Source organism: Argiope bruennichi, chromosome 6 (genome assembly GCF_947563725.1).
Source record: "Argiope bruennichi chromosome 6, qqArgBrue1.1, whole genome shotgun sequence".
In the NCBI taxonomy this organism is placed as follows: domain Eukaryota; kingdom Metazoa; phylum Arthropoda; class Arachnida; order Araneae; family Araneidae; genus Argiope; species Argiope bruennichi.
In genome coordinates this window covers 65,625,210-65,640,329 of record NC_079156.1, presented here as the reverse complement: position 1 = coordinate 65,640,329, position 15,120 = coordinate 65,625,210, and positions in this window count along the sequence as shown.

Genomic DNA, 15,120 nt, shown 5'->3' with positions numbered 1-15,120 from the left:
TAGTAAAATAAATGGCAATACTACCGGCATCAGTATAATAAAATTCCAAAATAAATAATTAAAATTATAATAATAAATATCGTTACATTTTATTAGTTGAGCACAAAATCTTTTTGATATATATATAATAGTTTTATGAATTTTCAATAAAATCCAGTTTAAATTATCGAAGAAAATTGCACTAAATATATCGAAGATAAGAAATAATAATAAGTTACTAAATATAAGTAATATCAGGAGGGAATAATAACAAGTCTCTGAATATAATCATAATTTTTAAATAAATTATTTTAAATATGGCAAATAGTTTAATATTACTAATATTTATCTTTTTAATCTTTATTGAAACATCTTTTACACCTTTACTTGAAGCACCGATATCTTAAAACTTAGATATTCGTTGTTACGATCTTTAAAATTGTTGGACTGTCTCAGACGATTTTTGCTACAACCTTCTGGAAAATTTTACCGGCTTTCTCTCATTTGAAGAGCCACATCACCGGCACGGTGAAATATATAGCCTCTTTACCCACCCTTAGCAACACACGTCACATATATCGATCGTTTGCAAGACCCCACACGGTAAAAGCAACCCCCGCTACGCTTTCTGAAACTACCGAGAGCAGCTCCAAATCGATAATCACACCAACATTCTCACTTACTATCACTGCAACAAAAAGAGGAAATCATACTCACCAAAAACTTTCTTCTAGAAGTACAAAACCGTTGACTTTTCTTAACGTTGAGGTAAGAGAATGGAATCACCACCGAATTTCTTGGAATATAAACTCGAAAGAGAGTAGCACCAAAAGATATTTCACTGAATATGGAAGACAATTCGATTGAAGTGAAGGAGGTACAAAGCTCGTTGAGTTCGTTCCTTCAGAGTAATTCCAATAAAGAGTAGAAAAGAATTTGATAAGAAAAAGCACACTAGATACAAAAATTCTCTAAAAATGCACGCGCTGTTATTTCACAATGGAAGAAAATCGTCTGCAGTTCCAAGACCGGTTACCTTCCCGCCTTAGCTATGGACTGTTCTCCCGGTTGGTTGGTGTGTGAGTGAAGTGAAGTGAAATTATTCCTCCCTACCTCCCTTTGAATGTACAGTGGCTCCACACGCTAGTTGGATTGCAGACTGTGTGCATTCGCACTTAGGTTGAGGCTATGGTTTACCAGGTTAATTACTGGAAATCTTTTGTGTTCGATAACCAAGTTTTCCTGCCTTGCATGTGAAAGCAGAGTGAAAAGATTTTTTTTTTGTTTCCTTTTTTAAAATTATCTTTTTTTTTATCCGAAGATTTACAGATTGCAGAAGATATTTTTAATTATTTATTGTTATCAGAATTTTATCTTCATTTTTCACATCAGCGACTACGTCTGGCAGATATCAGAAGTACTACTAATATCACATCATGTATTTTGAATTTGGTGGCAGCAAAATCATTATTCGATTACATTTTTTAACCAAATTTTGTATACTATACTCTGAATTAAATGGCAACGCCATAATGTTGATCGGATGATGAAACTGACTAATACTAATGATGCTGAACTTAGCTTAATTCAACATATTGGTTTTAAAAACATCAATAATATAGGAATTCAGCTCAGTTTTTAATAAATGTTGCAAATTTTATTAAATCAAAATGACATAACTTCAATTTCTTATAAATTTTGCTTAATTAAAATGATGTCTCTTAAATATTAAGCATTTTTAACTGTTTTTCTCATGAAATAATTATAAAATTTTAACTGAATGTAAATATAAAACAACACTTTTATGTTTTGTGGATCATTTTAAAAATTATGTAGTATCCATTAAAAAACATGACATTCCGTAATAAATATAATATTTTTTAATATCTATTATTAATAAATGGAAAAAAATATTGGTTTTGCATTATCAATTCCGCAATTTTATAACTAATTTCGGATCTGAATGCTATGTTACAATATACTTGCTGCCTATATATTAATATTACAATATTCTGCCTATATATTAATATTACAATATGCTGCCTATTTATTATTATTACTATATGCTGTCTATATATTAATATTACAATATGCTACCTGTATATTAATATTACAATATTCTGCCTATATATTAATATTACAATATCCTGTCTATATATTAATTTTACAATATGCTGCCTATATATTAATATTACAATATGCTGCCTATATATTAATATTACAATATGCTGCCTATTTATTATTATTACTATATGCTGTCTATATATTAATATTACAATATGCTACCTGTATATTAATATTACAATATTCTACCTATATATTAATATTACAATATGCTGTCTATATATTAATATTCCAATATGCTGCCTATATATTAATATTACAATATGCTGTCTATATAATAATATTATAATATGCTACTGTATATTAATATTACGCTATGCTTATTATTAATTTAGCTATTCTTAAAATATTTTTTAAATATATTTAAAAAAAACTATTAAACTAATTAATGTTTGAGCGTATTTGCAACTTTTTCTTCATAAGGTATTGTCATTACTTATATTCTACTCTACGTTTGTTTTAATTAAAAATTAAGCATTTAGCTATTGATATTTCACATTAGATATTATCTCTAACAACAATAAATAAATAAAAATCATGATTTTTCAGGCAAAAATAAAACATGCCTACGAATGATTGATTATTAGTTCATTTCCAAAATTACAAACTCATTTTTTAGCATATTTCTTCAATGTTTTCAACAATCCAGAAAAGAAAAGGCTCCCTGAAACCAAAAATACGAAGCACATCTTGTAAAAAACATCAGAAAAATATATCTCGTATTCCGGAATACATAAATGAAGATAAACGAATTAAGCCGATTATCACACCACAATCTTTCGGATTAGAAGCTCAAATCGCCTTTATTTATCTATTTTTATCTTTTGATATTTTCGAATAAAATATTCGGAAAATAAAATCTGTGGAAACCAGATTTTGTGTCAATATAAACTTCAAAAATAGTCTGCATTGTTAAGTTACTGTTTTCCCTCCATATTCACAATATCTTCTTTTTTTTTTTTTTTAATTTCATCTTTTGTAAGAAATGCAATAAGGTACACACTATTAAGTGTGTTTTAAATGTTACAAACAGAATAAGTTTAATTTTTGCTTATATTTAAATCATATAAAATATATACCATAATAATACCATAATTTATACCATAAAAATAAAATCTATCCTTTCATATGCTATTTTTGCTATGTTATTTTTTCAAGTTGGTTACAGTATTTAATACTTTCAGTAATATGAGTGGCAGCGCGAATATAAATAAGATTAATAACTAACATTGCATATAATTTTCTCGTCTAAAAGTCAATGATAACAAGCATATTGAAATTTCTCTTATACATATGACATTTTTTTCATTTAATTTCATATCATGCTGAAGAATACAAAATATTTTTTAAGAAATAAAAAAAAATTTCTTCGTGGAATTATTTTCAAAATTTTATACATTAATTAAATTTTGAATAATTCATAATCAAATTAATTTAATCTTGGAATAATAATCATCTGCTAAATTTCATTCATCTAGTTCACTGTCCATTCGAGTTAGTATGTTCATATGCATCCAGATTGATTGATAAATGAGTCTTAATGATTAAGGATTTTATACAAAATTTCATAAGGATGTATGGTTTTTATGTGAAGATCACATGCCATATTTCATAAATCTAGTTTGTTTCGTTGAGGTGTTATACTCATAGTCATGTATACATAAATATATGTAATGATATTTTAAAATCTAAATTGAATCTTAATTGATTTTCTAATTTTAATTTATATTAGCCCATAATAACTTCATTCTAAAATATTCCTTTATTTCCTGATCCAATTCCCTTTTTCATTTTAATTAATTCTAGACGAAAGAAGAGATAAAAATCCTTAATGCTTACAACATTCCATTAAAGATACTTAAATTTCTCTTTTCTAATACTACACGTGTCAAAGAAATCCTTATGAAAATCTCATAGTAAAAACCATTGAAGAGAAAAATATTCGCTCTCTTCTGCTCTTGTGTCGTGATGTAAACGGACGTCAGTTTTATTATTGCTTCTTGTACATAATTATTTCCCGTTGAGAAATAAATAAATTGAAATTTTATAAAAACTTTCAAAAGTTTTTCCTTCTATTCGTTCACGCAGCTGCTAAAATATGTTACATATATCGCCACTACCACCACCAAAGAAGTATGTGTGCATGTTTGTTAATAGACCGAATATCAAAATTAAATATAATTTCGAGCTCTTAAAAAAAAGTTGCAATACATTTTGATTATGTATGTTCTGAGTTCAATATCTTTTGTTTACAAGCAAACAAATAATTAATTTCTTAAAAATTTTATTGGCAAAATAAATATTTAATTTCTAGTTAGCTTTAAGTAATTTCTAATTAAGTTAAAAGGTGAATTAATTAATTACATGAGTATTTGAAAGAACTGAATAATAGATCTCGGAACATCCGGTAAAAAATATGCATAGGTTAATGGCAAAAACCAAGCGCCCATTAATGTGTTTAAAAAACAAATTCATGTGACTTCGGAGCTGATTTTAATCTAGGTGGTCATTGACATGCATTGTCGTGAGCTTTAAAATCTTCTTTGGAAAATTCTACACATACTTTATTAAGTAAGTTTATGGATATGCAAATTCATTGCATGCAAGATAAGCCTAGAATAATATGCTCGTAAAAAAATGAATTACGAACATAGTGTAGATTACTTATATGCTTATGCAGGAAAATTTCAAAGGAATATTTTTAATTTATTTATTTATGAAAAGATTAGTTTTTACTGAACTAATTTCTTATAATAATTTTTATGCCATTTTCTTTTAGTTATCGGAGTTTTATTTCATATTGTAGATAATTTTTCAATTTTTTTTTTCCTAATTACTTTGAATTTTATATGTTCAAGAGGAAAAAAAACTGATAAAAATAAAATCTGAGAATTATAACATCGGAGTTGCTTTTATTCGATTTTTTTTTTCACTCGCGCATTTTATAGAAATAAATTCGTGTTTATAACTTGTATGAGTTTTTAAAACGAATTCAAGGTTCCGTTATTCCGAAATATAGCTGCCAGAATTTGCAAAGTAAAATAGGAAAAAAAAAAAAAAATCTCGTGTTGCATTTTCCCAAATTTTCCCATTTTTATAAGTAATCTGTTGCTGAACTGATCGTAATTGGTACATTTGGGATCATTTATGAACCATTTTCAAACATGAATCCAAAATCTTCGATACTGTATTTGATTCCAAATAGCAAAACTCCACTTATATGGCAATCCCAAAATGGGATTATTTTTCTCATTCTACAGATTCCTTAATTCCAGTGAATATATCTTCTGTCAAAATGTGCTTATTCTTTCATGGATTAATCGCTATTACTTGATTTGAGTGAATATCCTTTAAACACATACGTATTCTATTTTTTCAAATCCATTTATGGAAATAGCTCTTTTATTTCAGTATTTATGTATTCATTACAAAATATGCTTTTTTTGCAATTCATAGATAATTCACAATTCCTTGATTATATTAGGAAATTGTGAATTACGCAATTGTTTAAAATAATTCAATAGAATCATTGGTAATTGTGAAAATATCCAATCGTAAAGAAGGCGTAATATAATCAAGGAATTGTGAATTATCTATGAACTCCAGTGATCGCCTCTTAACTTTTAAATTCGCGGATTGTTCGAAATGGTTTTGTTCCTGAGTGTATACTTTATGTAAAACATTGCTAATTCTTTTAATTCCATGGATATTATTTATTCTATTATTATTTATACGATTATTCGATAATTATTTTATTCGAGAATGCATGTTCCATTCATTTAATTCCGTGAATAATTCGCAATGTTTTTGTCCTGGAGTATACGCCTTGAATTAAAATTGTGCTCTTTGCTTTAAATTTATGCATAGTTTATTATTTATAGATTTCACTATGTAAAGAATGGATTCCTTTAAATCTATGGATAATTTCTAAATCTGTGATATTATTGCGTATACCTTAATCTTATTCATACATTCAGAACAAAATGTGCCTTTTTTGCAATTCATAGATAATTCACAATTCCGTGATTATATTATGCCTCTTTTATAATTGGATAATACACAATTATAATTGATTTTATTACGCTATTTTAAACGATTCCATAATTCACAATCCCCAATTCAATCAAGTTCACAATGCTTTTAATCTCGATTTTATACTTTCTGTAAAAATTTGCTAATTCTTATAATTCCATGGATGATTCATAATTTGTGAATGTTAGTTGTAGTCATTTAATTCCATGGATAATTCACAATTATTTTATTCGAGAATGTTCGTTCTATTCATTTAATTCCATTAATTTAATTCGCAACATCTTAGCCCCGAAGTATACGTCTTCAGTCCAAATTGTCTCATTCCTTTAAATGTGTGTATTATTCATCTTAATATATATAAATTACGTGTCACGTTGTTTGTCCGCGATGGACTCCTAAACTACTTAACCGATTTTAATCAAATTTGCACACCGTGTGCAGTTTGATCTAACTTAAAAGATAGGATAGTTCTTTTTTTTTTTTTTGAATTTTTAATTAGAATTTTAATTATTAATTAAAAACTAACTTTTCCGCCAAAAAAAATCTTTTCATTTTCAACACCGCAAAATGAGAACGGCTTCAGTTTTTTTCCCCAACAGTCATGAAGCTAGGCTTAAGAATTTTCGGCTGATTATTTGAAACGATTCTATTTATTTTCTTAATGTTTGATGCATTTAAAATTAAATATTGTTAATAAATCGATCTTTCAGATTCATTCTTAAGTACTTTTGAATTAAAATAAAACATAATAAAGCAAATTAAAAATTTCTAATCTGCATAGCATTACCCCAACTGGCGTAGAAAAACTCACGCATTTGCGTTACCGTAACGCGTTGAAAATTCACGCATGCGCATTGTGTTCTGATTGTTGACATGACAACCATTATCAACTGATGATTTAAATTATTTTTAGGTTAGTTGCATGTTTTTGTAATTAAATTGTATTTATGTTAGTTATATATTTTTTGTATACGCTTATAGTTTTAAGTACATCGTTTAAGTAGTTTTTTTAACCTGTTGTCAACCGATTATTTTAAACGATTCGTTTTATTTTCTTAGTGTTTGATGCATTTAAAATTAAACATTGTTAATTAATCGTTCTGGTCATAATGAATCTGAGAATATTTTGTTGACAAATTCTTGAAATATTACATAAATTTGGAAAGATATTCTTTAGTGCCCAAAAAGTTTAAACTCTCAGTGGCTGTTTTCAGTAATCATATTACAAAAAAATACTTTGTTTCAGTAAAAAATATTATTATATTAATTGCAGATTAATCCTTTCCACTTTAGTTTATAGTATAAATTCTACGGGAACTAACAGAAAATTAGAGAGATACATATTAAGTTATGACTGAAGGCGTTTATAATATTATGAGTGAATTATATGACTATCAAAATTTGAAGTTTTAAAATATTTTGATGAAGAAGCTATTAAAGTAGGAATTGCATAAAATATTTAATTATTAAAATTTTAACGAACATTAAGATTGGCGAACCGGCTGGTCGCCAAAGGCGGCTAGTTATTTATAGATTTCATTATGTTAAGAATGAATTCCTTTAAATCCATGGATAATTTCCAACTTCAAGCTTTTTAAATCCATGGGTAGCACACAAAATCTTTTTTATAGAAACATTATTCTTTAAAGCTCTAGGACATTTCATAATTCTTTTATTTTGTGCACGTCCTTAAACCATGGACTACACACAATTACTTGGTTTCAAAATGTGAAGAAATGAGCTCAAAATGAACTCATTTCTTTAAATCTAAACATAGTTCAAAATTCATTCATTCAATGAATTCAGTGTGAGTACTTTAAATTGAGTACTTTTAATTCCATGGATAATTCACTATTATTTTATTCAAAAATATATGTTCTATTCATTTAATTCCATAAGTAATTCACAATTATTTTATTCGAGAATATATGTTCTACTCTTTTAATTGAAAATACTACCTTAGTTCCAGAGTATACGTCTTCATTTCAAATTGTGCTCATTCCTTTAAATTTGTGTATAATTCATTATTTATAGATTTCACTATGTTAAGAATGGATTCCTTTAAATCCATGGATAATTTCTAAATCTGTGATATTATTGCGTGTACCTTAATCTTATTCCTGCATTCAGAACAAAATGTGCCTCTTTTTGCAATTCATAGATAATTCACAATTCCTTGATTATATTGTGCGTTATTTACAATTGGATAATTCACAATTATAATTGATTCTATTACATTATTTTAAACAATTGCATAATTTAAAATTTCTTAAATCCAATGTGCGGACCTTAACTTTTCAATTCGTGGATTGTTAACAATGCTTTTATTCCTGATCGTACACTTTCTCTAAAAATTTTGTTTTAATTCCATGATTAATTCACAATTTGAGAATGTCCGTTCTATTCATTTAATTCCATGAATAATTCACAATTCGAGAATATTCGTTCTATTCATTTAATCCCATGGATAATTCATAATTCGAGAATGTCTGTTCTATTCATTTAATTCCACGGATAATTCATAATTGGAGAATGTTCGTTCTATTCATTTAATTCCATGGATAATTCACTGTTTGAGAATTTCATTTTATTCCTTTAACTCCATTGCATTATTCACTATTCTAGAAAATTCTTTCTATTCATTTAATTCCATGGATAATTCATAATTGGAGACTGTTCGTTCTATTCATTTAATTCCATGGATAATTCGTATGCCTTAGTCTCGGAATATACATCTTCATTTCAAATTGGACTCATTCCTTTAAATTTATAAAATTTGTGTTCCATTCATTATTAATAGATTTCACTACATCAAGAATGAATTCCTTCAAATTCATGAATAATTTCTAATTTTGTGCTATTAATGTGTATACCTTTATGTTTTTAAATCCATAAGTAGCACACAAAGTCTTTATTATAGAAACTTCATTTATATGAATATTTATGGATAATATGGATAATTCATAATTCTTTTATTCAAGTGTGCACATCCTTAAACTATGGATTACACACGGTGCCTTGTTTTCAAAATATACGCCCTCAGTTCAAAATAAACTAATTTCTTTAAATCCAAACATATTCATTTATTCCAATGAAATGAGTGTGAGTACTTATAATTCCATGTATAACACACAATACCCTCCTTTTCTTGAGCATTCCTTATTCTTTTAAATCAATCACTAATTCCCAAAGCTTAGATACAACAGTCGAAGCTTTAGAACGGGGTTACAGGTCCCACGATCGCTTCTATCCGAAAAGATGTTTCCAAAAATGTCATATTTTATCCTCTCTGACAGGTTGCTCAACCGATTTATTGCTCAATAATAACTCTCAGTGGACAAGGAAAAAAAGTGGTAGTTATGGTCAAGAGGAAGCCCCGATCGAGAAGACGATTCGGATGAGATAAGATTCTGAACATTAGCAGCGATTATCTTTTGCGGCAGCTCGTTAAAACAAGGGGCCCTTTTCGAGGAGGGCCTTCTTGCATCATCAGCAGGAACAAGAATTTTAGGAGGAAAGCACCGAAATTACCCCCTCCTGGTTGCAAAATATATCGTTCTTTCTCCCTTGCCGTGAGATGTAGCAAAGAGAAGAGATGCGGGTTCTTCAATTGATTCCGACAGAAAGGTGTGACTAGATTCGAATTTTAAATGAATGGAAGATTTATTCACAGTGAATGTCAAAGTATCTATCCTTTCAGTATAATGTGAATTTCAGAGAAGAAAGAAATAGCTAGATTGTGGTTTATTGTGGATAAAATAGGAGTCTCAAAAATGTAATAAATGTCAAAAAATGTCAAAAATGAAATTTGTAAGGACAAAATTCTCAAATGGAATTGTTTAATTTTCAGATAGATATAATAAAAATTAAATGGCACGAGTCACGTCAAGTTAAGAATTAATTGTCCATCATGCAATTGTTGCTCATAGCATTAAAAGTAATTTTCCCTCCTGTTTTAAATTATCCTTGATTTTACATAATATTATCTTTCGTAACATTATACCATTTCTTACACCAATTCTTAAATCACTAACAAGTTAAAAATATTTTGGAAAATGAAACAAATTGATCATTTTATTAAAAAGGGGCCTCATAATATGTACTGTCTAAGGCCTCAGAAAACCTAAATCTGCCACTGTTTTTAGTTCAACATTTAGTCCCATGTTTAGAAATGTTTAGTTCCATGTCTTATTATATGACCGTGACGTCAAAAATATTGACTCCATTGATTTCGACAGAACTTCCCGATTAGATATTCATTCATTCCGTTATCATTCATTCCTTCGAAAGATTAGTTATCAATTCATTCCTTCGAAAGAATTTCAAAGGAATGAACGGTATGTTTGAAAGGAATTTCAAAGAAATAAGATTTACTAATCATCTTCAGCGACCAACTGTATGCCCAATATATTAATAATTAAGTCAACCAACTTTAACGAGCATCGTATTATGGCAGCAAAGGGAAGAGAGGTTTTCCACTTCTACAACAAAAATAAAGTATTCTGAGTGATAAGTCATGTTCACAAAAGGGTTATTTCATTATTCCATTAGTTGAAACTAGTGTGTGCTACTGCTCTTTCCAGGTTTCATTTTGCGATATCTCTCAAAAATTGGGAGCAATATTAGGATAGGCGGCTACTTATGATGTATATAGGAGTCATAAACTTTTATATAAAATAAAAATTCTTGAAATTGTAACATTGATTGCGGTTGTCTGTCGGATTCTTTCAAAGTTTCCTCTCCTGTGAAATGTGCAGCAAGATTTTTTAAATTTAATTTCTCTGGAAAAATAAAGAAAGGTAGAAAGCAGTTGACAATTAAAGACGCATTATTGATCTAGAGTTTTCACAATAAATAGATTAATGAAATCGGTCAGTGGCTGGCCCTTTCCGACAAGGTTTTTTTTTCTTTCATAGAGAAGGTACAGAAGAAGTTGGAAGACTGGGAGGAGAGATGACCTTTGAAAACATATCTACGGGTCACAAATTTTCGGATAAATAAAAACTTCAGAGATCAGACCAGTGGTGCACTTGGAGACTGGTTCTTTGGTTGTGTCAGTTAGTTTAGATTAGCCACATTTGGCGACCAGTTTTCTTGCTCAAATTATAAACTTTATAGACTGTTAAAAAATGATTAATGCTGAATGCCTTTAAAAAAATCACCTCTTAATTGAATCATACAACTGAAAACATGAAATAAATTGAATCAATTTATTGCAAATTAAAAAGTGTATAGATTACGAAATAAAACCGGAAACAAAAATCCTACTGCTGAGTTAATAATTAAAAAAAGTACAAATCAATGTTCCGATGGACGATGTTGCATCCCAACAGAGCATTTAAAAACATTGTTTATTAAATTGAATTTTAAATAGTATTAAAATTAAGGAGAAAATTTTATGAAATGAAATTGATATCATTAAGATGGCAATTTTTTGAGTTTTAAAATAATACAAATACTATTTTGGAATATATTTCTTTTGAAATATATGGTCATCAAGTTCTATGGCTAACTCATAGCGATAACTCATCTCAAGATATTTAAGCCTATTTTCAGGCTCGATTAAACTTTCTGCTTGGTGCTTATTTCTTGATTTCTTTATATTTCCCTTCCTTTGACTGAATGGACTTTTAGGCGACACGGCGAACTTCAGAACATTTCTAATAACATTTTGTTCCTCCATTAATTAGTATCTAAGGGAAGCATTGAATTCAATGCAGCTCTAAAAACATTAAATGAAGCTGTTTGAAATTCGTAGGACGACTTGTTTGTGTGTATATATATATACACAGAGAGAGAGATAGAGAGATAGAGAAAGAACCAACATTCGCCTAAAATACTGATTGCTAAAAATTTCAACGTGATCTTAAAAACTCTCTCAGAAAAATATTTTTAAATGTTAAATTTTGATAGATATATAATTGTGCTATTTTAGAAGATTTGCAGCGTTCTTTTCATAATGCTTTGTATTTCCCTAATATTATGTCAATATTTTTATACATCCAGTTATATCATAGCAAAGAGCAGGATGTTTGAAAAGGAGTGGCGAGCTTAAAGATTTTTTCACCATTGCTTGATTTCGAAGTTAAACTTTAGTTGTAGGCAGTACAAAATTTCAGACTGTGCATAATTGCAAAAACTTTATTAACTGTAATTCTTACATTGAAACTTATTCAACAAGAGAAAAATAAGCAGAATCTTGCAATGGTGAATGTAATACTAGTACCAACCATAAAAACGATTCAGGTTTTATTATTGTAAAATATGTTAAAAATATTTTTCAAAAACTGTACCATAAAAAAAAAAAAATTTTTGGCATTTTTTAATGATGTGGAATTTATTTTTTGCGTTGTAATATTCTTATTATTGAGTGAAAGCTTCAAAATTGCGCTCCATTTTTTATTGACGTGGAATTCTAATTTTTAAAAAAATCGCTCCAAGGTGCGCATTTCCAATACATATATGCGCCAAATCTGGTAGCATTTGGTCGAACGGTCTGTCCTATAGAGCACATTCAACTTAATTATTAACTGAGATACAGATATATTTTTGGAATGTAATGTATTTTGGGTGAAAGGCACACTTCAAAGATACTAATCAGCAGGAGTGGTCTCCCTGAAACTTCCTCGCATACTCTTCAATAAGAATATCATGTCAGAGAACACTTTATATGGCATTGGCGTACGATAGCGACGAAATATTTACTTTTGGCTCAAATTTAGCATCTCTGCGGAATCCTTGGCGAGTTATTTGGCGATTAATTCCCGGTATGTTAATACCGGTTTAATAGTATCCAAAAATCGAATTTGTGTTTTAGACACGCTTTTCTCAACCGAGTGAAGCAAAAATTGGACGCAAAACTGCACTTGTAGTCACTAAACTCCATACCAAATTTGATATATTTAAGTTTTGCATTTTTTAATTACCGTGTTTACATGCTTGTAAAAATATAGACCAACAGACAGTCAACCGAAGTTGGATTTGGTTCACAATTCGATAGATGTCTACACTATAGATGTTAAATCTGTGAGCCGAATTTTATCCATCAAACTCTCTTCGATTTGTAGTTATTGTGTTCGCATATATTCGGACAGCAGGACAAACGGACTTCCTCTAAATGGATTTTGCTCAGAATTTCATAGAAATTTACAAATTTGGTGTAAAGACCAAATTTCTACCATCTAGCTCAAGACGTTTTTGAGTTATCTTTGTCACAGACAGACGGACATTTTTCAAAAATGTGTTTTTCGAGGTCAGGGAGTTCTAAAACGTGGTGATACTTCAAAATCTCGAGTTCGAATTTTTTTAACGATTACTATATCTTTTTTATACTACTTATACGAGAAAGCAAAAAAGGACTTTAAATTTCTGTAATTCAAATAAAACAGGACTCTCTCAAAAAAAAAAAAAAAAAAAAAAAGGGGGAAAAAGAAAAAAACGAAGGAAAAAATGGACTAGCATCTATTGGATCAACAACTGTATTAACCGTGAAGAAAATGTTAACAGAACATAAATGCACAAGAAAGTTTGAATCAAATCCAGGCTTAAAGGATACCTTCTTTTATCAAAAAGTTGAAGGGTAATTACTTTCGTGTTATCGTTATCAGATAAGACTTCTTTGGAAGAATTTTTTTATCAATTCCAAAAGAAATGTGCCGGTTAAAATAAGCACCTTAATCGCACGCAACAATGCTATCTACGGGAAGCACGCTTATGCGGCATGTTTGATTAACAATGACTCCTTCAGTACAAACTCTTTTTTCTCTAAAGTTTGCTTTTTGGTATCTTAACAGCCGTGCTATGGCATGCAAACAATGTGAATTTGCAATCAAGTCACATGAATCGCTACGAGTGCACTACGTATACAACAAATCAAAGAAAGTCGCGTGCTTCCTATTAATCATTGGTTCGGATTTTAATCAAAGAAGGTCAATCAATAGTCATTGCTATTTTTTGAAACGAGATATAGATTATTATCAGATAACTCATATAATAAATCACATATTCAGTTATGTTACTATCTTGGTAAAAATGATTGTAATCATATATACAATTATATTATGATCTTAATATTAAATTATTTGTTATTCAATTTAAAACAGCGAGGGTGGTTCCCCAAAAACTTTCTCGCATACTCCCTAATAAACTTGTCGTGCCAGAGAACGTCTTACATGGCAATGGCGTACAATAGCATTTTTATTGCATCTGTCGTGTTATCCTTGACGAATTATTTGGCGATTAATCCCTGGTCCGTAAATAGTACCCGAAAATCGAATTTTTGTTTTAGACACATTTTTCTCTACTGATTGAATAAGAAATTTGACACAAAACTGCGCTTGTAGTCACAAAATCCCAGATCAAATTTAATATTTAATTTTTAATACCCATTTCGTTGTTGAATTATTATGTTTACTTATTTCTGATAATTAACCCGTTATTGGAATTGGTACAAAATTTGACTGGTATCTACACTAAAGAGGTTAAATATGTGTATCGAATTTTATTTAACAAACTCTCTTCGTTTTGAAATTATCGTCTTAATTTATATTCGAACAGCAGGGCAGACGGACTTCCTTCAAACAGATTTAACTCAAAATATGACGGAAATTTGCAAATTTGGTGTAAAGACCGTTTATCGTGTTTCAGCTTTCTAGTGCAAAGTGTTCTTGAGTTAACTTTGTCACAGACAGGCGGACATCTTCCAAAAATGTATTTTTCGAACTTAGGGAAGTTTAAAACATGCGAATTCATCAAAATCTTGAGTTCGAATTTTTCGACTATTAGTATATTTTCTCTATACTTCATATTCGAGAGTGTAAAAATAGTGAGAGATTCGAGTTTTCTGACTGAAATATCTATCGTAGGGTGATGCAATGTTATGATCGTTTCTCAATGGATATTATAATTTTAGAAATCGTTCATAATTATATAGCAGGTATCACACACATAAAAAATGAATTTAATGTCGTCGCAACTCACGTAATT